The sequence below is a fragment of the Aethalodelphis obliquidens genome, unplaced genomic scaffold, assembly GCF_003676395.1.
Source record: "Aethalodelphis obliquidens isolate GAN/ISIS:26980383/991018 unplaced genomic scaffold, ASM367639v1 scaffold2, whole genome shotgun sequence".
Classification (NCBI taxonomy): domain Eukaryota; kingdom Metazoa; phylum Chordata; class Mammalia; order Artiodactyla; family Delphinidae; genus Aethalodelphis; species Aethalodelphis obliquidens.
This window is the reverse complement of record NW_020837946.1, coordinates 64,487,824-64,514,530: the sequence shown is the minus strand read 5'-3', so window position 1 is coordinate 64,514,530 and position 26,707 is coordinate 64,487,824. Positions and strand designations below refer to the sequence as shown.

At 36.3% G+C, this 26,707-nt stretch overlaps 1 protein-coding gene across 3 annotated transcripts in view; it reads left to right on the top strand.

Moving 5' to 3' along the window:
- Positions 1 to 26,707, top strand: part of XIRP2 (xin actin binding repeat containing 2) — a 294,698-nt gene that overhangs the window by 210,297 nt on the left and 57,694 nt on the right. Inside the window, exon 1 of one of the 3 annotated variants that reach the window (XM_027129233.1) lies at positions 15,820 to 16,061. The exons of the other annotated variants lie outside the window; for them this stretch is intronic. The gene's annotated coding sequence lies outside the window, so the exon portion shown is untranslated. Of the gene's footprint in view, positions 1 to 15,819; positions 16,062 to 26,707 lie in introns of those variants that run through there. 3 annotated transcript variants of the gene reach the window in all.

Here is a 26,707-nt window from a genome sequence, read left to right as displayed (position 1 = left end):
GGTGGCTATGGAATTACTGGGGACAAAGGAACCATTTAAACATAATATTTAAAATTGAATTTCCAACTAGATTTCAAAAGAATTAGCTCTTAAGTCTGACAAGATATTTTCTGAGCTATTTATGTGTCAGTAGGCTGTCAAATGATTGTAGAGGTGATATCAGCTCTTTTCCTGTTGTCGTATTTGTAAATCAGCTAACTCCTGAAGTAAGCATCTGTGGCTGACAGTTCTGTGAGAGGAATGTTCTGACCATGTACTTTCATTTCATTCAGGTTAAGCTTACTTTTATTTTAGACCAGCTGGGTATTATTGCTTATGTTTTTTTAAAGTCTTCATTTATACATACATAATCATTTATGTCCTCACAGCAATGGACTTGATATGTCTTCATGCCCAACACAACCTGGGCTTGAAGAGCAAGAAGATAAGTCAAATCTTAGTTAATTAGGGCTAGAAAAACAATATAACAGAAACCTCAGCTCTAGATATGTGAATAGATATTTCAATAAGAAAAAACGGCACAGATGTAGAGAACAAACATGGATACCCAGGGGGAAAGCGGGGGTGGGATGAATTGGGAGATTGGGATTGACATAAATGCACTACTGATACTATGTGTAAAATAGATAACTAATGAGAACCTACTGTATAGCACAGGGACCTCTACTGCATGCTCTGTGATGACCTAAATGGGAAGGAAATCCAAAAAATAAGAGATATATGTATAGCTGATTCTCTTTGCTGTACAGTAGAAACTAACACAACATTGTAAAGCAACTATACTCCAATAAAAAATTTAAAAGAAGAAAAAATGGGCCCATGGAGAAATTGTTTACCATGTTGATGCCCCCGCTTCCATGAAATCACTTTGAGAAGTACAACATTCTACAAAATAGAAAATACCTAGATAGCTTAAAGGGAAGTTGGTGTTTTGAGCCACTGACATTAGAATAACAGATAAAATGATCCCAGGACATCTTCTTCAGATGCTCCCTCAAATGCAACCCCTCAAATGCAACCCCTCCCCCAATTGCACATGCAACCTCTACATATATCTATATGATGATTCTGTCATGTTCTACACTCTGTTATGATTTATTTGTCTATGTTATTCACAAGTACATAGCAATATGTGCCCTGTGTGAAGTGTATGTTCAAAATACTTGTTGAATGAATAAATTAATTTTGAAACACTAAGAATCATTGAACATAGTTATAATTTTGTGCATATGGGAATATGCTTTTTCATATACAGACTCGTGATAAAATAGTTGAAAATGCCCTTTGGTGGCAGGAAAGTCCAAGTTAAATCCTGTTTTGGGCGCTTATAAACAGTGCAACCTTGAGAAAGTTACCTAAATGATCTAAGCTTTAATTTCCTACTCTTTAAAATAGTGAAGTTAATAATAGCTATCTCTTAGGCCTGTTGTTGGTATTACCTTGAATATTACATAAAAATAACTTATTATACGGCATAGCACTCAAAATGGCACAGATTTTGTTTGTCAGCTAGGGAAAGTGCATTCTATAAAACATCTATAAGATATATTTATAGAGTGAATCATTTTAAAGCATATCTCTAAGATGTTTCCAAGTTCTTTGCATCAATAAACAAGTGTAAGTTCATCAATACAAGGCAAGTTGTACTTGCCTACTCAGTACCTAGTAGACATTCAAGGAATGTTTTTTATGTGAATACGTGATTTTCCAGGTCTTGACCAGGTGGTTGCCTATGGATTGCACTTCTGAGGCATAAATTTAAATGATAAGTTTTGAAAAAACGTTGTATCAGGTAAAGTCTGCTGTATTCATGTTTTTATGACCTGTCAACAGAAAAATATTTTTTTAAATAAGTAAGGCTTGAAGCGTAAGAAAAACTGACCTATCAATGTAAAATGACAATTGAAGCAAAACATAAATGGCCCTTTGGTTAGTCAATAAAAATAGATGAGGAAACAGACAAGTGTCTAAAACTTCAAAGATAATGAAACTGTTCCTGACTCCCCTTCCAAGCTCCACTGCATCATTTTTAGATTTTTATTTTCATCTTGCTTATGTTTTTTCAATTCACAGCCTAAAAATGCCCATATTAAATCATCCCTACATATTTTCCCAATTCCCAACATAAACAAATCAAATGTTGCTTAGAAACGTTTACTATGCTTTGTTATTTACAACAACGACAAGCGCATTGAGTGCAATAAAGGCATGGAAACAAGCCTCCTTAATGGACACATGAAGCAGTTTATGACATTCAAATGGCATTCTTGAAAAAGGTGATAAGTTCATGAGAAAGCCCAGTGAACCTAGTTTTGTACTGCTAAATCCTTCCCTCAAATCTTCTTGACTTTCATTGATTAATTTATTCATTTACTTATCTATCTATTTATTCTGTATTTCATAAAACAAACAGATGTTTTGGATGTGCTTTTGACTTAATTCATTATTTTTGCTTGGGATAACATTTGATCCTAGTATGTTCAATGGAATGTTCCTATGTCAAAAGTCAGTATCTACTTTGTATGGATATTGCTCTTCATTTATGTGAAGCAAAGGAAAGAAGCTTACACAGATACTAAATACATATACATGTATAACAGCTCAGAGGCTATCCTTCATCTCCAATTGTTTTTTGTGTGTGTGTTTTTTTAGAAACACCAGACGCAGACACAGAGAAGGAAGTCCACTAAAAAATAAGTGATTTTTCATTACTTTTAGAAAAAGTTTTGGGAACCCAGAACCCTTGCCTTTCTTCCCCCACCCACGCCCCACCCATGATCAGAGCAGCTTTTGAAATGTTACTAATTCCATACTCTTAGAAAAAAAAGTAATAAACTTCCTTGACAAGACTGCTGGAGATCATTATGAAAAATGTTGCAGAAGGAGGAACAAACAGTATGTGTACACAAGCCTGAGTATTGATGTAAGAAGAAAAAATTGTACAGCTTCATCTTGGTCATTGTGACATAGTTTAACTTGATATCTGTCAAGGCTTTTGGTTAAAATATTGTAGGAGAGACTACTAAGAGTGAAAAAAATCTATGAAAGCTGTTTCTTTTCTCCCTGAAAATAAAGGGCATCAAGTGTGAAGTTATTTATCGACATAATAAAATGCCTTAAAACGGTGCTGTAGTTATGCAGAAACATAAACAGTTTGCCATCAGAACCTATAATTTGCTTAAAGATAACAAAAGAAAAATCGTAGTCAATTATATGTCTTATCAGGTTACAAACAGTAAATATCCTTACAAAATGCACCTGAAAATCACTAATTAAACAGAGCATCACAGTTTTAGTCTCTGAGGCTACATCGTTTTCTCCATATTTTCTATCTCATTTATAACTACAAATGTATTGGAGGCAAGAATCTACAGTAGAAGATTGTGACATGCAGTTGAAGGATACAAAGTTTTTTTTAATTGTATAGTATTTACCTTTTGCAAAGTTAAAAACACTAGATTTATCTAACATTTTTGAAATTCAGTTCAAATGGACTTAAACATGAAATGAAGTAATAGAGATGTGTCCAAGTATCTGTTCACCAAACCAGCATTTATGGAGCACCCACAGTGTACCAAGCCTTGTGAAAGGCCCTGGGTATCCAGGAACAGCAGGACAGAAATAGACCTGCCCTCACAGAGTTTACCATGTGGTAATAATAGCTTACATTTCTATTGTGCTTCAACAATATATAAGGCATTTTTACAAACATTTGTCTTATCTACTTCTTATCCCTTGAGATAAGTGTTATTATTCCCAGCATATAAATGAGATTATTGAAACTTGGACATTTTAAGCCTGGGAGATTCAGAGAAAACTACAAATACGTGTAGAGGATATTCAATCACAAAAATAGCCATTTATATTTTATTTCACTTAATGGTTCTTTCAATAAGATTTCAATCAGGAGACAAGAAGCCTACAGTAATTTCAACAGGGAAAGTTTAAAATAAGGAATCGTCAGCTATAGCAGGAAATAGGAGCAAAAGGTGTTCAATATAAAGGATTAAAGAAAACTCTAAGGAATACAGAAATAGCAGATATAGAGAGCAGCCACGACCTCTAGGGATAACACAGGGCACCCAAGAAAGAAACAAATATGGAAAGGGGCCTCTGCCCTAATGAAGCTGGGATCCAGACCTCAGGGCACTACTGTGGCCCACTGGATGGCAGAAAAGTTCATCGAGGCTCTGCACTGGGAAAGTGGGAAATCACCTTCTGGGTTGCTGAGGGAGGTACCATGGAGAGATGCCATATGCTGCTGGCCACAGAGCATTACAGGAGCCTGCCAGGAGAGAGGATGCGCAGAAACCAAGAACTGTTTCTCTTCCAGATCCCTCCAGGGTTCTCTACTGATGAAGCTTACCATCTTGCGAACTGGCAAGGGAGAAACGTTCCAGTATCACAAACAGAGCCACAGAGGGTAGATTTGGAGCTTAGAGGAATAAAATGATAAGTGACACGTTGGTATATCAAGAACATTTAGATGAGTTATATCATATCATTTATTTGTCACAATTCACTAAGGGGAGACATATTTTATTCTTATGTCATGGATGAAGTCATTTAAAAATATCTTTCCTGTATTTGTTTTAAAAGATAAAGAACTATGAGATTAAATATTTTGCCCATTATTATAAGGAGTAAAACTTACAACCTGGTAATCGAAAGCATTGAATTTGGCACCAGCCCGGTCCAATTTCTGACTGTTAGACTTTGGGGAAAATATGTTGGGAAAAATATTTAACCTCTCTGTGTTTCTGTTTCTTCATTTAAAAAACAAACAAAACACAGAACTTACTTCATATATTTCTTATGAAGATTATGTTGGATGATGTTTGCAATGTGTTTGGAATGTAGCTGGCACATACATAATGCTCATTTGTAGACTACTGTTGTTATTATCATATATTATTGAGTTACTTCTTCCATTAAAAAATCTTAAATATGTAGGATAAAGAATAAAAATCTATAAGCATCCCGGGAAGAAAATCCATCATATACAAAGCAACATTGTCAAGCTGCACTGAATTTTTCTCCAACCTGTGCAATGCTAGAAAACAGTAGAATGGCATGTGCAGGTCTTGGGGAGAGGTGATTATTAATAAATAATTCTCTAAGCAATCTAGTTGTTTCTAACATATATAGGCAACAGAAAAATAAGATATTAAAAAATTAGATTTAAAAAATCTGGCTACAAAAGTTCTTCCACTTGTAAATGTATATTGTCCAATGGCAAATGACAGCACGTTTCTTATTTTTAAAAAAATTTAATGGGGTTTATTGTTTTGTTCTTGTTGTAAATATAATATGGATTTCCCATTACAAGATAGAGAAAGTTTAAAATAAAATAAAATAAATATAAAATAAAATAAAAATAAAAATTACTGATATTCCTACCCAGCGAGAAACAGGTGTATTTCCTCCTAGTTTTTTCCTCAATGGATTACATGTAAATAAGCATATATAAATATACATTTTTAGGAATTAGCATTCTACTAGCTGTGTAGTGGTATTCTATATTCTACAAGATGTGTGGTGGTATTTGATTGTGTTTTTATTAGTTATAGTAATTTCTGAAGGTTTTTAAATATATAGTAATGCTATTTGAATAATGATATTTGTACTTCTTCCTTTCTAATCATTTTGTCGCATATTTCTTTTTCTTGTCCTATTACACTGGCAAGACATTCCAGCATGATGCCAAGTGGAAGGGATGAGAGTAGACATCTTCATCTAATTTTTAATAAAAACAAAGCATTCACTTTTTATCATTAAGTGTGATGTTGGCTATAGCATTTTATATACATGCTGTTTTTGAAGTTTAAAAACATTTCTTTTTGTTCTTAATTTGTTGTAAGTTTTTAATCATGAAAGGATATTGAATGTTGTCAAGTATGGTTCTTCAGTTACTGGAATGATAAATTACTTAAAAGTTTTTTTAATCTACAATTATGGTGAATGACATTATCTACTTTGGAGATGGAAATGGATTTGCATCATTGCTCACGAAAAAATAAAGCAAATGCAGACCATTGGGTATATAATTCTCCTATTCATATAAAAAAGGAAAGTATGGAGATATATATATATATATATATATATATATATATACACACACACACACACACACACACACACACACAGAGACATATTTTATGCATATATTATCACTCACATACGTGTCCTGTTATGTACAGAGAACATTTCAGGATAATGAAAAACTTAACAACAATCTGTTGCCCATATGCAAAAGGTCTGGGTATCTAGGCTAGGAGAAAGGTTTTATTTTATGCCTACTCTCTTGTGCTATGTGAAATGTTGACCATATATGACTTTGAAAAAAATACATGCCTCTATTTATTATGGTTATTTATTGCATTTAGGCTTAAGTATTTTATTAGCTTAGAATATATTTTGAAGTAAAGTATAAGGTGAGACTTTGAAATATTTTTTTTCCAATTATTTAGTTGAGTTTATTCTGGAGAATTAATTCCATTTTGTTATGCTTGATTCAGAATAGTTATTTTTATTCCACTAAAAGGAATATTGATTTCAACAACAAATTCACTGTATTTGAATTAATGTAGCTTTGTAAATTGAAATTTGTTTTGGGGCTAGTGTGCCATATTGATTTATCATGTTTTTTACCTCTTTTATTAAATTTTTGTGTACATTTTTCTGATGAAATTTGAAATTTGGTCACCACCTTAAGGTGTGTACCTTGACCACTCAAATTAAAGTGTTTTCTTTTTCATACCACTGATTTCTTCTTTTTCATAAACTTATCCCTCTTTATGCAGTATATATATTTGTGTATTTACTAGAGCCCATGGATTTTTGTTCATCCTATAAACACTATATCTAGACAGCACTTGATACACACCTGCTCTATAAATATTTGATGACTGACCTACTCAATGAATGAATGCATGTGTGAGTGATTGAATAAATTCATCAAACTCCAAAAAAAACACTCGATTTTATTTCCCCTGCTTTTCTCTACTCTTGACATTTAATGTGACATAATTTATTTTAATCTATGATTAGAGCTCTGAATTATTACATTATTAAGATAAGCTGTCATGAATACTAAAAATATATTATTTTCCATATACACTTTTCAAAGATTTTGGGGGAGTTTACATTCAATTTTGTAACTGCATTTACAAAATTGTTTGTAAATGCAAAATATTTGTTTACTTTTAATTCAAATAATAAGTCTTTTATACAATAAATTTCTCATTCTTTTATTCTTGATGTTGAATCACCTTTTGTAGGCTTGCAGATATATTTTAGTTGCTTCCCTACTGAGGATATAGTAACCATTTTCTTTGAGAAGTTTTTTATATATTGAAAAATATATCTCTATGTGCCTCATACGTGAATAACAGGCACTTGTCTATAATGAGAATTCTTCATTCAAATCTATGTCCATCATAAAAACAAACAAAGCAAAACACCTCATATACAACATTCCACTCTATCATAATACATAATGTCTCAGTGAAGAACTCTGAGAACAGCTTGTCTTTTTCCTTATTCATTATTTTTTATCTTTAAAATTCAAAAATTTATAAGGGCATATCCAGGTATCTTGATGAGCCTTTGGTTTTTTTCCTTTCAGATCTTCAGCTTGAAAACTTTTTCTTTTCTTTTAAATTTAATTATTTATGTACTTGCTATTTTTCTCTTTCTTCCCCTGAAACAGTTGTTTCTTTGATCATATCTCTACCATTCGTATCCATGATTATCTAGGCCATCATTTTCATCTCTTTGATTTTGCTCCTGGTTTACAGAAAAATTTCTCAAATCTTTCCCCACTTCATTGATTCAATTAATTTTTTTCATATGTGCTCTTTACTATCTCAAATGCTACTTTAATTTTCTATTGAATTTTGCATTTTCTTACAAACAGTTTTAGTCTTCACTTTTTCCATTCTTTTCATTCCATCCCATTCTCTCCTTAATAGCACCTATTATGGTTTTGTAGAGGCTTCTCCTCCTGAATATTTTTGAGAACATCAAGAATATAAGTGTAAATTTTTCAGCTATTTCAAAAATCAACTAATTTTAAAAAACTATGTTATCAACTGGCCTCATCAAGTCAGTGCCCTTTGCCTTCTTCTAGCAGTGCCTCCTTATGACATCTTGACTTATTTACTTTACTTGCACTGTGTTGAGATTGATTCAGGCTTGCCATTTCCTTCAGATAGGGTAGGTGAATTTTTTCCTTTTCTGCCATCACAGAACACTTGGCTCTTACAATTTCTCCCATAATTTTTCCTTTTTGTCTCTGAACCACATCTAAAATCTTTAATTTTGGGTCCTATCCAAATTTGCTGAATAGAGGTTGAAACTTTTACTCCATACCTTACAAAATTAACTTAGGTTATCAGATACAGTGTGTAAATTTGCTTTTGCATGGTGCAAAGCATGAAAAATTGTACAAAGTTCCATCATCTACTCTCTAAAGTGCTTCTTTAGGAGCCTAAAATCCACCCCATTTCTCCCTTCTGAGAGATGTAGTGCATGTATTGACATATATACAGAGAGGGGTAGGAGTGGAGATGAGTCAGGGCTATAGCTCAGGTTGGCCCAGAAGTATTTCACATGGTACTGAGGGAAGACCTCCTAGTTTTGGTCAGAGCAACATGAGGCTGTGGACTGAGTCAGTCTTTCCCTCTTACTTGAGAAAATTGTGTCCACTTCTGATTCAGAGAGTTCACTATGCAATGTGTCATCCAAAATTGTGATTCATGTTTGTCGCTCTCAATCATAACCATTATTGGAAATTCTGTACAAATGTCAGAGTATTTTCTCTTCTTCCTCCTTTTCTCTTACTTTTTTTTTTTTTAATTTTTTTTTTTTTTTTTTTTTTTTCGCGGTACGCGGGCCTCTCACTGTTGTGGCCTCTCCCGTTGCGGAGCACAGGCTCCGGACGCGCAGGCTCAGCGGCCATGGCTCACGGGCCCAGCTGCTCCGCGGCATGTGGGATCTTCCCGGACCGGGGCACGAACCCGTGTCCCCTGCATCGGCAGGCGGACTCTCAACCACTGCGCCACCAGGGAAGCCCTTCTCTTATTTTTTTAATCTCCTTCATCTTCTCTCTTACACAAACATAAAATCACATTAATACTCTCTCTCTTTCATTACTGTATTAGCAATTCATGCTATTTTGTGCTGCTTTTTATTTTTTCTTTTTTACCATTTTACTTGACAGTTAATAAAAATCCTATTAGGAATGTCTAGTCCTCTGTCATTTTTTAACCAGGTAGCACCCTAATTTTAACTTACCCTTTTCTGGTTCAAATCTCATAGATTCCCTAGAGTTCTTTAATTCATCCCTGTCTTTGTTATAAGGAGCATGTTTTATACAAATTATATTTAAAGAGTAGGGATGATTCACATACTGAAGTACCTAGTAATGAACGTTTTTCTTTTTCTTTTTTATATTGGGAGCCAGGTCACTAGGCATCCCCCTGTATGCAGACCCTGATGGTGAGTCAAGAAGGTCCACATTTGGCCTATTAGGTGATTCCACATCCCTGTTTGCCCTGGACTGTTTCAGATTGTGCTGTTGTGTTAGCATAATTATTTATAGTGTTCCTTTCACTCTCTAAAGCATCCTGGTTTGCATCATCGTACATAAGACTATGAGATACAATTAAAATGTGAGTCATATATGCCTGAAAGACTTACTCATGCTTCCTTAATATTGTGATGTAATTTTTTAAATTTTATTTATTTATTATTTTTGGCTGTGTTGGGTCTTTGTTGCTGCATGTGGGCCTTCTCTGGTTGCACAAGTGGGGGCTACTCTTTGTTGTGGTGCACGGGCTTCTCATTGTGGTGGCTTCTCTTCTTGCGGAGCACTGGCTCTAGGCTCACGGGCTTCAGTAGTTGTGGCGCATGGGCTCAGTAATTGTGGCACGTGGGCTCTATAGCGCAGGCTCAGTAGTTGTGGCACATGGGCTTAGTTGCTCTGCGGCACGTAGGATCTTCCTAGACCAGGGCTCAAACCCATGTCCCCTGCATTGGCAGGCAGACTCCTAAACCACTGCACCACCAGGGAAGCCCCTTGTGATGTAATTTTTTTTTTTTTTTTTTTTTTTTTGCGGTATGTGGGCCTCTCACTGTTGTGGCCTCTCCCATTGTGGAGCACAGGCTCCGGACGCGCAGGCTCAGCGGCCATGGCTCACAGGCCCAGGCGCTCCGTGGCATGTGGGATCCGCGGCATGTGGGATCTTCCCGGACCGGGGCACGAACCCGTGTCCCCTGCATCGGCAGGCGGACTCTCTTCCCTGTGCCACCAGGGAAGCCCCCTTGTGATGTAATTTTAATGGAATTGAGCAAGTGAAAATTACAGTTAATTAAATTCAGCCATAATTTAGTTACTAATACCCTAATCCTGCTTGCATGACAACTGAATGGGTCATGCCATCAACAATGTTCAAAGCAGATTGTTAAACTCTAATTGGTGGATTAGTACTTCATGTATGCTAGATAATAATGTAGAATTTGAGACTATATAATAATTCAAGTTCTTTAATTCTAAAAATTTTAGACTTTTTGTTCTTTAATTCTAGAAATCTTAGATTGGCCCCATTGGTCCAGGGACTATATAGCAGGTAACTGAAGTACAATTGTCCCAGCTTTAAAGTTCTCACTCATCCACTCTTTTTGTCTTTGGAGTGTCCACTGATTGATCGTTCACTTTGCTTGCTGCCATGTACAAAAGGCCTTGCCAGAGCCTACGTAATTTGAAGGCCTACACTGTGCCTTAGCCACAGTATTTATCAATAGGTGAAAGAGGTGACCCCTCTCAAAGCATATCATTCAGGATATGTAATAGCAATTGGATAGAGTTTTTAGATTAAGGTCAGGATAAATAATATATCCCAAATAATCCAAACGTATGAAATCAACAGAATTGAGTCTAATTCCCAATGATGCTGATTAACTTTTGTCTTTGAAGAAGTTACTTAACTTTACTCACCCTCAGTTTCCTTCTATGAAATGGTGATAATACCAAAATCTTGGGGTTGTTGTAAGAATAAAAGAAAATAAATGTAAATCACCCTGGCACAATTCTCTTATAAAGTATAGATTTATTATTAAGGGAAAATTAAAGGAAGAAGAGAGATTCACTGCTTTTCTTGGAAATTTTTAATATTAATGAACAAGAAAAGAAAGTGAACCAAATGAGTTCCTAGATGGTATCTTTTTTGTTAAGGAGAATAGGCTTCAACCTACAAATGGTACCAGCAAAAGTAGAAAAGGGAATAAATTCAAGATTACTGATGACCTAGTAAAGAAGCACAGAGAATTTTGAAATCCCCTAATCAGATACATTTTATTTCAAGTCATCAAGAATATCTACAAATGTAGATACATAAATGGATCTAAACTCATATATCAGTTTCCCTTCAGAGGGAGATCTTTAGCAGGAGTATGACTTTATATATGTTAGTGGCTCCATTCTGTTAAATATCCTTTATCATTAACTTAGATAACATATATATTGCCTTGTGAAGAGAACAACTATGCTTGATGGCAGAAACGAGCTGGAATAATGGAATGGAATCATTGCCATTCGCTTAGGCATAAACTAAACAATTATAGGAGAATGTGATGTGGCTTGTCAGTAATATATGCAAAAAAGACAGATTTTAATGGACGATAGTTATATGATTCAACAATGTCATATTGCTGCAGAAAACCCTGTGAGCACTTTTTGATATTCAGTATAAAATATCCAAACCAAAGCTTTCTATTTTTTATTCACCTGTCTTCCAGATTACTAATCTTGTCTTTTGGTGTCTCCCATTTGCTATTAAACTATCCCTTGAGTTCTTAATGTCTGATATTGTATTTTTCAATACTGGAATGTCCATTTCATTATTATTTTGTAAGTTTAATTTTATTGTGAAATTCTCCATCTTTTATATACTTTCTATGTTATTTCTTGTATTTTCTTAAATATATAAATCATGATTATTTTAAAGTCCTTATCTGCTAATTCAAACATCTATACCATCTGCTTTTTCTCCCTTTTTTTTTTTTTTACTTGTAACTAGCAACAGTGTTCTGTCTCTTTGCGTGCCAGGTATTTTGTTTTAATTGAAAGTCAAGCATTGTGTTTTCAAAAAGCAAAGGTGGAAAAGCTCCAGATGATATACTTTCATCAGAGAGGTTCAGCCTGTCCTCTGCTAGGCAGATAGAGTAGAGGGGGTAGTGGGGCTGACCACTTTAAGTTTTCTTTGAGAATCTGTCAGATTCTATCTCTGCTCTACTTTTCAGAGGTCTTCAGCTTGGATATGTAGCCTCACACCCCATGAAGCTTCCGAATTTGGCAAATGTCTTGAGGGGGAGACTGGCTATGGCTGAGTCTACTCAATCACCACTTTTATCACTCCAAGCCCGATCAGGTCCCCAACTTTGCTGTTTCACCTCTCTCCCACCTTCTAGGGGCTGAAACAGGATCCTCACTCAGCCTCCAGCTCAGCCCACACTATCAGCACCACTAGGAACAAAGTTATCTCAGATTATTTTAGAGTCAATTTTCCTTTCCTTTGAGGACTTTCAGCTGTCACCTGTCCTCCCAGTAGACCTTTGTCTCCTAAGTATTATGAAAATGCGGGCTATTCCACTTTAATTCTCTGTGTTTGGGCTTATGACTGTAGCCTGCTTTGCTGTGAAATTTTGAAACTTAGCAAATATCTTGGGGAGAAAAACGAATTTGAGGTCCTGCTACTCTCCAATTTTGTTACTCCAGTCCCATGTAACTGCCAAAAGTTTTGCTGTTCTTTTGTCCCCCAGCAGCAGTTCTCTTCCTGAGTTGAGCCTGGATTCTCAGCCTCTATCTGCATCCGGAAATGAAAAATAACCTCCAGGGACAGCTTCAGATTCTTAGCTCTTAGTCTTGCATTTCCTGAATTGTGCTCCCTCTGGTGCTTATTGTTTGGCTGATCCTTGATACCTTACATATATTACTTTTGTAACTGATTCAGCTTTTCTAATTTTTCTCAGTGGGAGCATTGGCCTGATGCTAATGACTCCATCTCACTAAAAGCAACAGTCTTATGTAGGTTCCAACTGAGTACAATACAGGCTTTAATAGGTAGAGGTATCTAGGCTCTGTGAAGATAAAGTATGTTTATGGATTGGATAGGGAACAAAATTTTCCACTTAAACTTTCTAAGATTTTTGATACAAGGAATAAACTTCTGGATCTTTCTACCTATTTAGCTAGTTGTCATCCATCTACCCATTCATCCATCCATCTATCCACTCCTCCATCCATCTTTCTTTCAGAGTAATTTCATAGCAATTAGTTAGATTGTTACAAAATGAAGAATGAAAATCAGTGTCTGAAACAACTGAAATAACAAATGGTAAGAATCTAGGTGCTGACATTTTCATTGTCTTCATGACTAAAATGAATAAACCAAATTGTATGATAGCTAGCTAATTCTATAACTGAAAAACTTTGCTTGATCTTACGTTAGTTAATTTATGCATACTACCTTAGATCTAACATTTATTGCTCTTAATCCATACCACCTATTTTATAATGTTTCAACAAGGATTCTTTTCCTATCCATTTTTTTTTTCTTTTAACAATGCATAGGGCTTCCCTGGTGGTGCAGTGGTTGAGAGTCCGCCTGCCGATGCAGGGGACATGGGTTCGTGCCCCAGTCCAGGAAGATCCCACATGCCGTGGAGCGGCTGGGCCCGTGAGCCATGGCCGCTGAGCCTGTGCGTCCAGAGCCTGTGCTCTGCAACGGGAGAGGCCACAACAGTGAGAGGCCCGCATAACGCAAAAAATAACCAACAACAACAATGCATAATCATTGAGTTTTGGGATGATTATAAACATTAGAAAATATGAAAAAATAATTTTATTTATGTATGTATTTAAATCAAATATATTTCTTTCCTGAAAGGGCAGAAAACAGAAAGTTTGAAGAAAGGTTATCTTGAATGAAACTTAGAGAAACAAGTGAAGAAACCTATCACTACAATGGAAGGAGAAGGCAGGCAGTTTTAAGTAAGAAGAGAAAATAAGAAAGCTACAAGTCATATTCTTGAGTAATTATCAATATTTTGAAAGACTAAAACCATGATAAGCATCATTAGCACCTATATGCAAATACCAGATTAAATTTAACTATATTTACATTGTGGGTCGATCTCCTCATGACTTAAATCGAACTATTGTGATCTTAGATCAGTCTAATGTCATTTTCTTATCCATATAGCAGGATAAAGTCATAATAATAATTATTATTATTTTAAAATAAATATTTTGTCCTAGATTTAGACTTTCATGAGTATTACCTATATATTATGACATTTAATCCTCACAACCACCATTTAAAGTAGGTAAACTTAGTCCTGTTTAGTTATAGAGAAGTAAAATGAAGCATAGACAACATATGAAATTTGCCAGGTCATAGGGTTTAGTTAGTGTCAAAGCTGTGTTAAAATCCTGTGATCTAAAACAACACCGTCCTATAGAATTTTCTGCAATAATGGAAATGTTCTATCTGCACTGTCTAATACATAGCCACCAGGCACATATAGAAATTGAGTACTTGAAGTGTGCCTTGTACAATTGAGGAAATGAACTCTTAATTTTATTTAATTTAATCAAGTAAAATTTAAATGGTCACATGTGTCTAGTAGCTACCACACTGGACAGCACAACTCTAAACTAATTAGATTATATTGGCTGCTGGCCCTGAAAAATCTTGTGAAGTGTACAAGAACACCATTTTAGGAGCTTTTTCTTAATCAGCTGGAACATCACTCCTTGACCTACTTTTAATAGAAATCAATATTGTATATGGAAAAAAATGTAATGTATATACTGGTCTTTATTAGTAAATAATGTGGTAAATAGCTTACTTGTAAGCATTTGTATGAAATAAACAGTATGTAAGTCAGGTGCTCTCTTTAAGTCAAAGGGCAATTTTCTCTTTCTTTATTTGGGCTTGCTGTGAGGGCATTAGTATACATACTTAAGCCCACGTGAGGAAAATAATAGAAGAGAGGAAAGATAGGGGAAGCTGGTTGTTTTATATTTACTTAGAATGTATTAGATGTTGGCATTATGGAGCTAAATGGCGAGCTCTCCTACTTCCTTCCGGGTCAGGTCTGCAGGGTGTGCTGAATAAGCAGGGTGGCAGCAAAGGACACTTAATATGATTCTTTCAGGAGCATGTGAGGTGACTCCTGTCCCTTGCCTGCTGTTCCTCCTGCCAAGTGATTTTAAGCTAATATTAATGGGCAGGAATCACACAGTAGGTATGCCCTTTATTCTCTCTAGAATGCCTTATCACTCCTTCCTCCTTCACTTTTTGTCCAAAAGAGCACTTTCTTTACTTATATAAACATCACAATAGTGTTTTGCTTTATATGTGAAGTCTCAAAAAGCAAACTAATATTTTCCATGCCTAAGAACATTCTCTAAATAAAAACAGCGTTTCCACTTCCTGAGAACCCAAATTCCATCAGAATAAATTGGAACATTCTCTCTGTGCTTTATTTTCAGATTCTTGACTCTTAAAGATTGAAATTATTAAAACAAATGCAAGTAATTAAAGAGCTTTCATTCCTCTTTTTCCTCATCAGTGCTGGTTATATTTTAGGCTTTGTTCAGAAGGTCAGAGTTGGCTCGATGGTCATAGCTGTGGAAGGGAGTTTGATTGACTGCACATGTGCTAATACTATGCATACATTATTGAGGGCACTACGAGGCAGAGTGCCCTCAGAGAACACTTCTGAAAAGAGTAGTTGACTCAGGCCCCACCTATACAGAGCTCAGTTCCTAAAAATAGGTGCTAAGTTGCATCCTTTAGATGCAGGGCTGAAATAAATTCAGCCGTCCCATCTACTCTCTTGATAGACCCTTCAGTGGAGCTGGCCTCCACTCCACCGACTGCTTTCAGGGGACTGGGAAATTTGCTGTACCAAGGAGGAAACTAGTCTGTGAAGAACTGTAAAGGTATATGACATTTCCACGAACTTGAGGTTAAGTCTAAATATTACAAAAGGTATGTGTTATATAGTCATTGATACTCTGCTTCCAGAGTTGTGATATGTTCTTGCTGATTGCTTAAGATCAATGAAGACCACAGGTCAAATTGTAACTGTCATCACAGCAAATATTCAATTGGATTTTGTAGAATTGTTAGCATTTTTTATTTTTAGTATTGAAGAAATATGAACCAAACTTGATAAACAGACATCAATGAAAATTATACTTCAATTTATAGCTAAAAGGGAAAACTGACAAAATTAGTTTATCTTTTATGAGCATAAATTGATAATGTACACAATGAATATGTTTGAAACTCTAAACTATATTTCCTTTTTTTTTTTTTAACTCTACTTCTTAAAATTTGCTGAGGGAAAGAAAAAGTTGAAAATATGCTCAACTGTTGCAGCTTGCTCAGAGAAATGTATAAAATGTATTCTTTCTCCAGCCTTAGTTTGATTTTGTACTTCTTGCCCCAGCCAGTCTCATCTCCTCTGGGAGTATTACTGGAATAAGGATTAAAGAATCAGGTTCTTACATGTTTTGCAGAATTAAGAAAAGCACTGCCGGTTGGATCTGCCGGGCCTAATTATAGTAACTACAAACTTAAAGAGAGAAGCCTGAGATTTTACTTTTAAAATAACATGGCCTGTATACTGTTTCAAATGAATTTATTCTATCTTCAGTTGCCTATGAACACCTTAATTTGGTCCTGTTGTGCCTTAAATGTCTAGATGTTAGAGACTGAAGTGATTTGGAAGAGGCATTATAACAGAATCTCTTACGACACCAACTAAAAGCAAGGACACTTTAAGATTACATAATACAGGGTTTAAATTTAGCCAGCTGGTGCTGAACTGAAAGATGTTTTATTTTTACCAGAACTCTATTTGGTCACTGAGGAGCTGGAGTTTGTTTGAATTATTTAAAAATTTTATGTGCAGGGTGCCAAAGGACGAGTAAAATATTTACCTCAGCTACATTCAGAGCCCTGAATTTTAATATGAGCACCAGTTTTGAGTTTTAGAAGCTATTACCATTGAGTGGCAAAAATATTGGATAAAAAAATGGGAGAGTGTTGAATTCTGTGCTTAAATATTTCTCTACCTCTCTGCCTAATCTTTGAATCTTTTACCTTTTTTACTGTTAACATGTAAATGAACAGCTAGATCCATTTTTTAAAGTCATTCAGCATTTCAGATGCCTACAATGTGGCAAAGTGCCAGCTGTTTGGGGAAAATGTAGTCTGGAGTTTGCAGTAAATATTTCTGCATGCAGTGTTGTGCATCTTTTAGATACAACTTCCGTCAACCACCTGAAAAATAAAAGTAGATATTCTAATGAACACAGAGAGCTTTACTTCAGAAAATGTCAGGCGGGCCTCAAGTCTTCAGTGATTACAAAGGAAGAGAGGGTTGGTTGTCTTTCCTCAAGTTTACTTTTGGGTAAAAAACTCCACAAAGTTCATAGATAGTTTACTATTGTTTACCATTGGTAGCTGTCTACTATTCAGTCACTTCCAGTATTTTGCCTCTCACTTACATTTACCACAATTGAAAAACTTCTGCATATCAGTATTCGTTTTATTCGTTTGGTAAAATATTACTTATGATGAGACAATTTGGGGTTGGGCCCCCATGATAACCTTGGAACTGGAAACTGATACTTCCTCTCTTCTCTCTCTCTCATGCATACACATAAGTCTGGGCAGTAAGAGACCATTTTGTAACGCTTGTTTGTTAGCTTGGAGTCACCTCTAGATTCAGTAATTTACAGACCAGGCCAGAAACTTAATCAGTACTTGGCAGTGTAATTCCCAGATTTCTGATTGAACAATATGTGAGGGATAGAACTTAAATGACATTATGTTGTCCTTTTTATTTGCTTCCCACCCCCTCTTTTAAAAGCGTTCAAGTTACACTTTGAAATTTAATTAAATTGTAATTTTTTTTTCCCTGCTACTGAGACAAACACTTGCTCATTCAAATTATAGGTTCATCCTTTGCAGAATGTGGGTAACATCAGACTTTCCTGATTCAGGAATAACTTTTTTTAGAACACTGATTGATTCAATATAAGTACATGGTTTTTATGTGACTGCATGATATGTTGTATTGTTGTTGTTTTTTCCCTGACACCAAATGCATGGTATTTTCTGACACCAACCAATTCTCCAATTCTCTGACACCAGCGGGGTGTACAACAATTCAGTTCCATTCTCACATTAACTTCCAGAGTTAGAGCAGAACCCACCGATTGCCCGCACTTCAGACACTAACTCAGGAACAGCCAAATGGAAGAGATTCATAGAGTAATGGGCAAGGGAGGCACAGAGCTTCCATGCACTCTCTGGGCTCACCACTCGTCAACATGTTCACCAACCGGAAGCTCACTAAATCCTGTTGTTTAGAATTTTTGTTGAGATTTCATGATGTGGGATGATCGGCTGAATCATTGGCCATCGTTAAGTAGGTTCAATCTCTAACCCCTCTCCCCATTTCCAAGGTGGGAAGTGGGGCTGAATATTCAGACTCTAATCGCTTGGGTGTTTTTTCTGGCAACCAGGCCCCATCCTGAAGCTATCTCTATTTCTCCCCCGACCCCACATAAGGCCAGGAATTAGCTCATTCGCTAGCATACCAAAGACAACATCACTCAGGAGTTTTGAAGGGTTTTAGGAGCTCTGTGCCAGGAACCAGGGACAAATCCCAAATACTTATTGTATTATATCACATATATCCACAATGTTACTTCTCCGTCTATGAAACGCTACCTATAAACTCCAGAGTAAACGTTTCATCCAATTTATTTTCCTAATCATTGGAATCCTTCTTTTGCAAATTTAACTAACCTGAGTACTTCTCCATTTGTACAATATAATCAGGAAAAGCACAAAGAACAACGATAATCAGCCAGTGTAAAGAATAAAGGTTTTTTTTTTCCTTAAGAATTGAGAATCAGCAAATTCAATGAGTTATTTGTATCAGTTTGGAGACAAGAAATGAGAGTATTGCTATATTTAATGACTCTTGGGACTTTGTGGGCATACATGATGGCATAAAAATAATCTGGCAGTGAGCAGTGCAATAGGTAATCCAAATTCCTGGTAGAGTGGCTGTACTTCTTAAAATATCACAAAGGATAAAAGGAATTTATCACATAGATAACACAAAGAACCTCAGTGTCTATTTGATTTAACACCTGTAAGTTCTAGATAAGAAAACTGAGCCACAGAACATTAACTAGTAACTTACAAGATTTAGACAGAGAGAACTAGAAACCAACTCTCTTGACTTATATTTCAGTGCTATATGTCATTCTGCAAAGCTTTGTGCCGTATCACCCCAACCTTACTCCACCCCCATGACTTGGAACACATTTAGAGGTAAACCTTCATAAAGCCTTTTTTCTTGCAGGTTTTTGTTGCTTTTTATTTTGCATTTCCTGTTTCTCTTTAATTTAGGATAAATTATGGAAAAGGAGAACTGATCCAGATATTTGTTTAAAACTCAAAAAAATGGTGATAGGTTTATTTTTTAACTTGACTAAGCGTTTAAGTTTGCTCATCTTCTGTGCTAGATGAGCTGTTTCTGCCCCCACCCCCAGCGCAGACCCCCACCATCACCTTGTCATTGGAGACATCATTTTTCACTGCTCTTTCTGGCAGACCTTCAAGTAGGTTTTAGTCTTCTACCTTTTTCTAATTGTATGCGGGATATATCCTGTTGCCCGGCGAGGTGAATGCTTTAGGTATGTCTGACTGTTCAAAAGTAAATAATTGCCAAATTGCTCCAGGCACACATACGACTTAAAATAAATACAATACTGAAAGAATTTATTTTAGGAAATTTTTGTTGGTCAAAGATCCAATAACACATTCCCCCCAAATCTGAATATATCAGCATGTGTGTTTCTAAATGCATTAACTTGGTAGTTATCAACATAGAAAAGCTAAAAAGAAAAAATTGTACCACCATTAATTTTTCTAAATAAATTTATTTATTTATTATTTTTATTTATTTATTTTTGGCTGCGTTGGGTCTTCGTTGCTGCACACGGGCTTTCCCTAGTTGTGGCGAGCGGGGGCTACTCTTCGTTGCGGTGGCTTCTCTTGTCACAGAGCATGAGCTCTAGGCACGCGGGCTCAGTAGTTGTGGCTCGTGGGCTCTGAGCGCAGGCTCAATAGTTGTGACGCACGGGCCTAGTTGCTCCACGGCATGTGGGATCTTCCCGGACCATGGCTCGAACTGTGTCCCGCGCATTGGCAGGCAGATTCTTAACCACTGCACCACCAAGGAAGCCCTCACCATTAATTTTAAAAGCAAAGTCCAGCATTATAAATGATTTCAAAACATGTCAATGGTTTTCATGTTAAGTTTCATAAATATGAACTGAATAGAAAATAATGTTCAAATAATAATTTTATTTTATTTTTTAATTCATAGGAAGTTAATTGCATTGAAATAAGATGTAGGCAGAACTCACATTATAAAGTGGCTAGGTTTGTTTAAACTATGTATATTAAATTTTGATGAGTACAGTCATAGTTCCCCATTGAATTGCTTTAAAATTGAAGGGTGCTTTATCACTATCTCTGTTGTTGATTATTTTATTTTTAGTCAGTACCATCATAATAAGAATTCAGTTTTATCTTATCTAACCACTAAGCCTTTTTGTCAAGTAATTAGACTTCATAAGTAACTATAGTAAATAAGTGCTCCAGGGAAACAGTGAAAAATCTTTTTTTAAAGCCAAGGATCACCTTTTAATTTATCTGTCTTATAAGTTAGAAGTTTTTCTTGTTGACACAAGGGTCCTATTATCAAGTTGGAATATTCTGGGAAAGAGATAGAATAAAGTGAGTTTGGTCACATTATTTAAGGGTGGTCAATTCCAGCTACAAGCTTTGTTTAAAGTTCACTGTCTCTGCTTCTGTTGGATTTTGACCGATTCTCCTGAGTATTATATAGGGTAAAAGTCTGCTATTTGGCTACTAGGGTGAAGCCCAGCCCAGTTTCCAGTTGGAACACAGGGGCCAGAGCTAGAGGTGCCAAAGAAAGAGCAACGGGCAGCAGTCAGACGCTTGGTCAGCTCTTTCTGTCCTCTGTGCCATTCAAGGATGCTCAGAGTGGGAATAGAACCTCATTACAGCCCTGACTTCTTCAGTAGAAACTATGCTAGCCCTCTGGGTCCCCGAGGACTCAAAAACATTTATTTTTAGGAATGTAACTGTATTAGTGCATGTGTGCTTCAGTCACTGACTCATTCTGGAATGGGAATAATTTCAGGATTCATCATCCATTCATTCATCCAGAGCTGAACAATAACCTCAAGTTTAACTCTGTAAAATATCAGAGAAATGAAATTTGAAAGGAAGGCATATGTTTGTATTAAAGTTGCAATATTTTTTTCCCTACAAAGATCTAGTCCAGCTATTGCAATTGTCAGCTCAAAACTACGATTTATAGTTTCTAACAGTCCACCCTTTAAATAGAAGCAACAAATTACTGCAAACTTCAATTTTCACTGCTTTTCATTTAATTCACCATTTCAGCCCCACTGGCCCCAGCTTCTCGACTATGTCATTATGTTATACTATTACCATCTCTTTCAATTTGTGCTCCATTATGCTCATGTATACATATATGTGTGTATATATGTGTCTGTGTTATGTGTATGTTATTTTCTATAAAGCACAGTGTTACCTATGCCTCCATATTGTTCTCCATTTCTTTCATATTTTAAAAGTCCATTTAGATGTTCAAAGAAAGATGAGTCTTCAAACAACATTCGATAACCATAATATCATCCATAATGACACCTCTTTTTACCTTTTGTGTAACATTGCGTTAAGAGCCTGACAGAGTTTTGTAAACATTTGTATTGAGAAAGTGCGAAGCTACATCTTTATAATAACGATGACAATAATGAACATTTTCTACAGGATTATTCTCCCATAGATAGCTATATAAAAGGAGTTCCAGGAGGTGACATATAAAATTTCATTATTGATATCATCTTTACATTTTGAAATTAGAAAGTTTTTTGAATACTTTTTGAAATTAGAAAGATTTCACAAATGATGTGCTATGTTCTCTCTCTCTCTCCCTTTCTCCTTCCTTCTTTTTTATTTCATTTCTAGTAAAGACCTCTGGAATATATTACTTAACTCTAGAGCTATCACTATCCTTAAGATGTATGAAGCGTCCTCAGTTTATCAGAATCACAGAAACATCATCTCCCAGGGCCAGAAGAAATTCCAAAGGAAACCCACATAACACTTTACTAGGAAACCAGAAAATGCTGTCAGGTAAACCCTTATTAGTTGAACACAGACTTTGCAGCCAGACTACCTGGGTTTGAATTCTAGCTCTGACACTTAACCAGCTAGTTGAATCTGGGCAAATTATTTAATCCGTCTCTGTGCCTATTTCCTCATCTGAAAATCGAGATAATAATAAAATCTATCTCACAGGGTTGCTTTGAGGATTAAATAAATTCATATTTGTAAAATGACAAAAACAATAGAGCCTGGTACATAGTAAGTTCTACATAAGCTTTTGCTGTATTATCATTATTATTATTGTTCAATATATGAGACTAATATAATAACCTTTACATCTTCCCCAGAGAGCAAGATAAGAATATAAAGTACCAAGTTATCCTAGATGCTGAACATTCAAAATAACAGCACACTAAATGAGAACTGTTTGAGAGAAAATTATCTACCTGATTTAATAGGTTGTTCTCTTGTTAAAGGCATCCTTCCCTTTCAGAGGTTCACTCTTGAGCTCAAATTAAATTTCTGTCCTCTCTGGAGTTGTAGAAAGCTATTAAATACCCTTTTTCTATTATAATATTTCCAACACTTGAAACTAAGAACTTTTCGATTATCCTTACTGATGTCAGCATCACATTACTTCAAGAAACTGAACTCTTCAACCACTTCAACCATAATGACTCTGTCTCCTTTCTGATGGAGCTGCTCACAGCCATACAATGGACCTTGTCATTACTTTGAGTTAGTTCTTGGACTCTCAGAATACTCTTTTAGATCACAGTTTTCTTTCTTTTCAACTACAACTGGTCTTGACCCACAGCGTAGTCTTCCCATCCTCAACACATCCTGCCCCTCAACTCTCTGCCTCTTTTGCCTCATCTCTCTGTATTTTGGATCCACTCACAGTGTCTGAGTAAAGATGGAAGGAGGACTCTTGCTGGGGAGGGAGGCACTGAAAGATGGGGCTGTGGGTGCCAGACTGTTTATCAGGAGAATCTAAAGCAGAAAAGGCAAAGAAGAATCCAATAATGGAAGAGAAAGCAAAAGCTTATGAGCCAGTGAAATGGTACAATGCATCAGGTTTGACGGATGAAGCTAGCGGGAAAATAAATCACAAGGTCAGAAGTAAGGAGAGCTAGGAACACGACAGGATGGAGCCTAGGATGGACTAGGGCACCCATTTCAACCAAGGCAAGAACAGTTCAGAAGTGTTGGTGGCCTGGTTTTAAGGGCTCCTGACTTCAGGCTTCAGGGATGGGTCTAAAGCTTAAAGGAACCATGAGACATCCAATGCCTACTCCGCCTGGGCCCCATTGTCAGCTGCAAGAGAAGAGCTTTCACTGACCTCCCATCTCATTTGTCCCCACGTTCTTGAGCTAAATCTACCTCATCAAAAGCCAGTTCAGGGCTTCCCTGGTGCCACAGTGGTTGAGAGTCTGCCTGCCGATGCAGGGAACACGGGTTCGTGCCCCGGTCCGGGAAGATCCCACATGCCGCGGAGCAGCTGGGCCCGTGAGCCATGGCTGCTGAGCCTGTGCGTCCAGAGCCTGTGCTCCGCAACGGGAGAGGCCACAGCAGTGAGAGGCCCCCATATTGCAAAAATAATAAAAATAATAAAAAATTAAAAAAAATTAAAAAAAAAAAATGCTAACCAAAAAAAAAAAAAGCCAGTTCAACATTTTCCTCATAATCTGATATATTTGCTCCCATTCCCAGGCTGCCTAGGTGTATATATTTATATATATATATTTAAATATGTATATTTAAAGGTCTGTTGTTTTGCATATATGCTAATACCCAACAATCATTTTATTCACTTTTAATTGACTGCATATCACATTCACCATTATTCCTGACAATCCCAGATGTTCTCTATTCTAATATACCACTGGAAAAGTTGAAAATGGAAATAAATTTGTGGGTAATATGTTTTTTAAAAAGCCACGTTGAATTTTAAAAGGTTTGTCAAGGTTAAGGTTAAGACTTAGTTACTAGACATATACATTGATGTAATATGGATGAAGCTAAGAGCTGATGGAGTGTGTGTGATAAGGCAGAAACAGAAGACTGGGGATGGAGCCCTGAAAAACATACATGGTTGGGTGTCAAGAATTGTGTGTTTGTGTGTGTGTGTGTGTGTGTGTGTTTCAGGAGACATAGATAGATGAGTGTTACTTTTTCCTGGTCTAAGCTACTCACCAACTCCACACTCGGTTTTGAGAGTTTATAAAGAACAATGCAGAGAATGCTGCAAAGCCTCAGCATTTTTAATTCCTCCTTCTGAGATATTTCTTATAATGGCAAGTGTTAGGCTCCATGAGTTTTATGACATTTTCCTCAGGCCCTGCACTGCTGGTGAATGGGACCTGGGGCTTTCTGTCACATCTGCTTTCCTTGGCAGACTTTCAACTCAGAGCTGCACTGGGACACTCTGAAAACTTACTGAGGTCTTCTTCCTAGATCTCATAAAACAAATAGGATACTACTTGTGATTAAATGGTCCTCCAAAGAAAAGTGTGTGTGTGTGTGTGTGTGTGTGTGTGTGTGTGTGTGTGTGTGTGTATTAGTGTTTCCATGTTCTAGCCGTAGTCCTGTACTTGCCCACTGGCCTGGGGAAGCTAGTTATTTTTTCTGGGCCAAACTGCGATAGAGATATGAATGTATCTGAAATTTTTTAGCTATAACACTTTTCTAATTTCTTTCTGCAAATATGTAATAACAGGAGAATTTCTGGCAGAAATTAAACTGGGCAGAAAGCCCAAAGTTGACTAGTTTCACTTTCCAAACACACATTTTTGTGCAGTTCTAATTTTCACCTGCTCATGTGGTGTCCCGCTGAGCATTTTGGGGGATGAGCTGGATTTCATTGTGGCAGACTCACAGGTTCACAGGCAAGAAGTTTATTTTTGCTCCCTCCGGGAAGCTCTAATCCCAAATTTCACATTGCTGCTCTGCTTAAATAACTTCTGTTACAGAATTTGGAACTTGTTTTCTACTCTTTAAAAAGAAGTACGAGAGAGAAATTAAAATCTGTCAACAGGAACCATGAAAAGATGGGCGTTGAATTTTGCAGTATTTTTGCAAGGCAGTTTCATTCAATAAATGCTTATTGGGCATACACTGTGTACAAGTCATGATGTTATATGTTAAATACCTGTGAAGTTGGCCATATTCATCTCTACTGTTGGTTTGCTTCTTGGCAATCTAGGAATTTTAGGTAATAATAAAAATTGAATAACCAGTTCTGCAAAAATGTTAGGAAAGTCTCTGGCACTCATTGTTAGGGAAAACACAAGCATGTCATGCTTAGAGGTGCATTATATTTCTTCTACCTCCACATAAGGGCCCACAAGGAGCATTTCTGGCCACTGTGTGATGGCCAGCCTTTCATATTCACAATGTGAGTGTTGCCATTTTGTAAACTGATGAAACTAAGAGATTCTTTGACTGAAATCATGGTGGACACGGTTATGCAGGCTACTAGAAGATTCAAGAGATGGAGACTATGCTGAGTTCCTGGCTAGTGGTTGATAACCTGTAGTTGTAGTTAGGTGTCTAAATTTTAAAAATAATCTTTAAAAACAAACAAGGAGATGCTTAACTTTAGAGTCTGATTTCCCTTTTAGGTAAGTTGTCCTAAAACAGTAGGAGGTCACACTAAAATGAAGTGATTTGTCCATCTGCCTAAGGCTTTTGGTACCTAAAGGGAGTAGTCTTGGAAAGTGATTCTATTTTAAAGCTGTGAAAGCCTAGCTTCATATGGAATTTTACAAAGAAGCCCAATATATAGTTTTAATTGCTTCTTACATTTCACTCCCCACAACTTTCCTCTTCTCACCTTCCACTACACTTGAGTTTAAATACCATTGGTCTAGGAAAATTTTGTTTGCAAGTTTTAATTAAATTCTCTGTTGTTCACAGATGTTACTGTCTTAATGTGCATGGAAAAGAGCAAGTTTCAATCTGAATAACATTTAAAGACTGATTTTTACACTACACCCTCTAAAAACAGGAGTGAAATAAGCAGCATAAACTCAGTTCCTCCACTTACGGGGCACTTACAGGATTAGGTTTTGAATCTAAGGGAAAAGAAACAAATGCCAATGCCAAATTTTTTAAGATAAGTAACTATAAATAAATTAAGGGATGATGAGACTAACTATGTATCCCATGTGTATCTTAAGCAGGGAAGACTATTAAATTACTTCCACTCTTTGGACAGTTCTTAGGACCAGCATATCATTAGGAAACTGACATCATCTCTTTCTTTTGAAATTACAGTCTGTGTTGATATGCAGAGGATATTTAGGTCATGTTAATGGTGACAGGGAGAGTAACCCAGCACCTGGCTGATTCAAAGTTTTGATATATTAAAATCATTA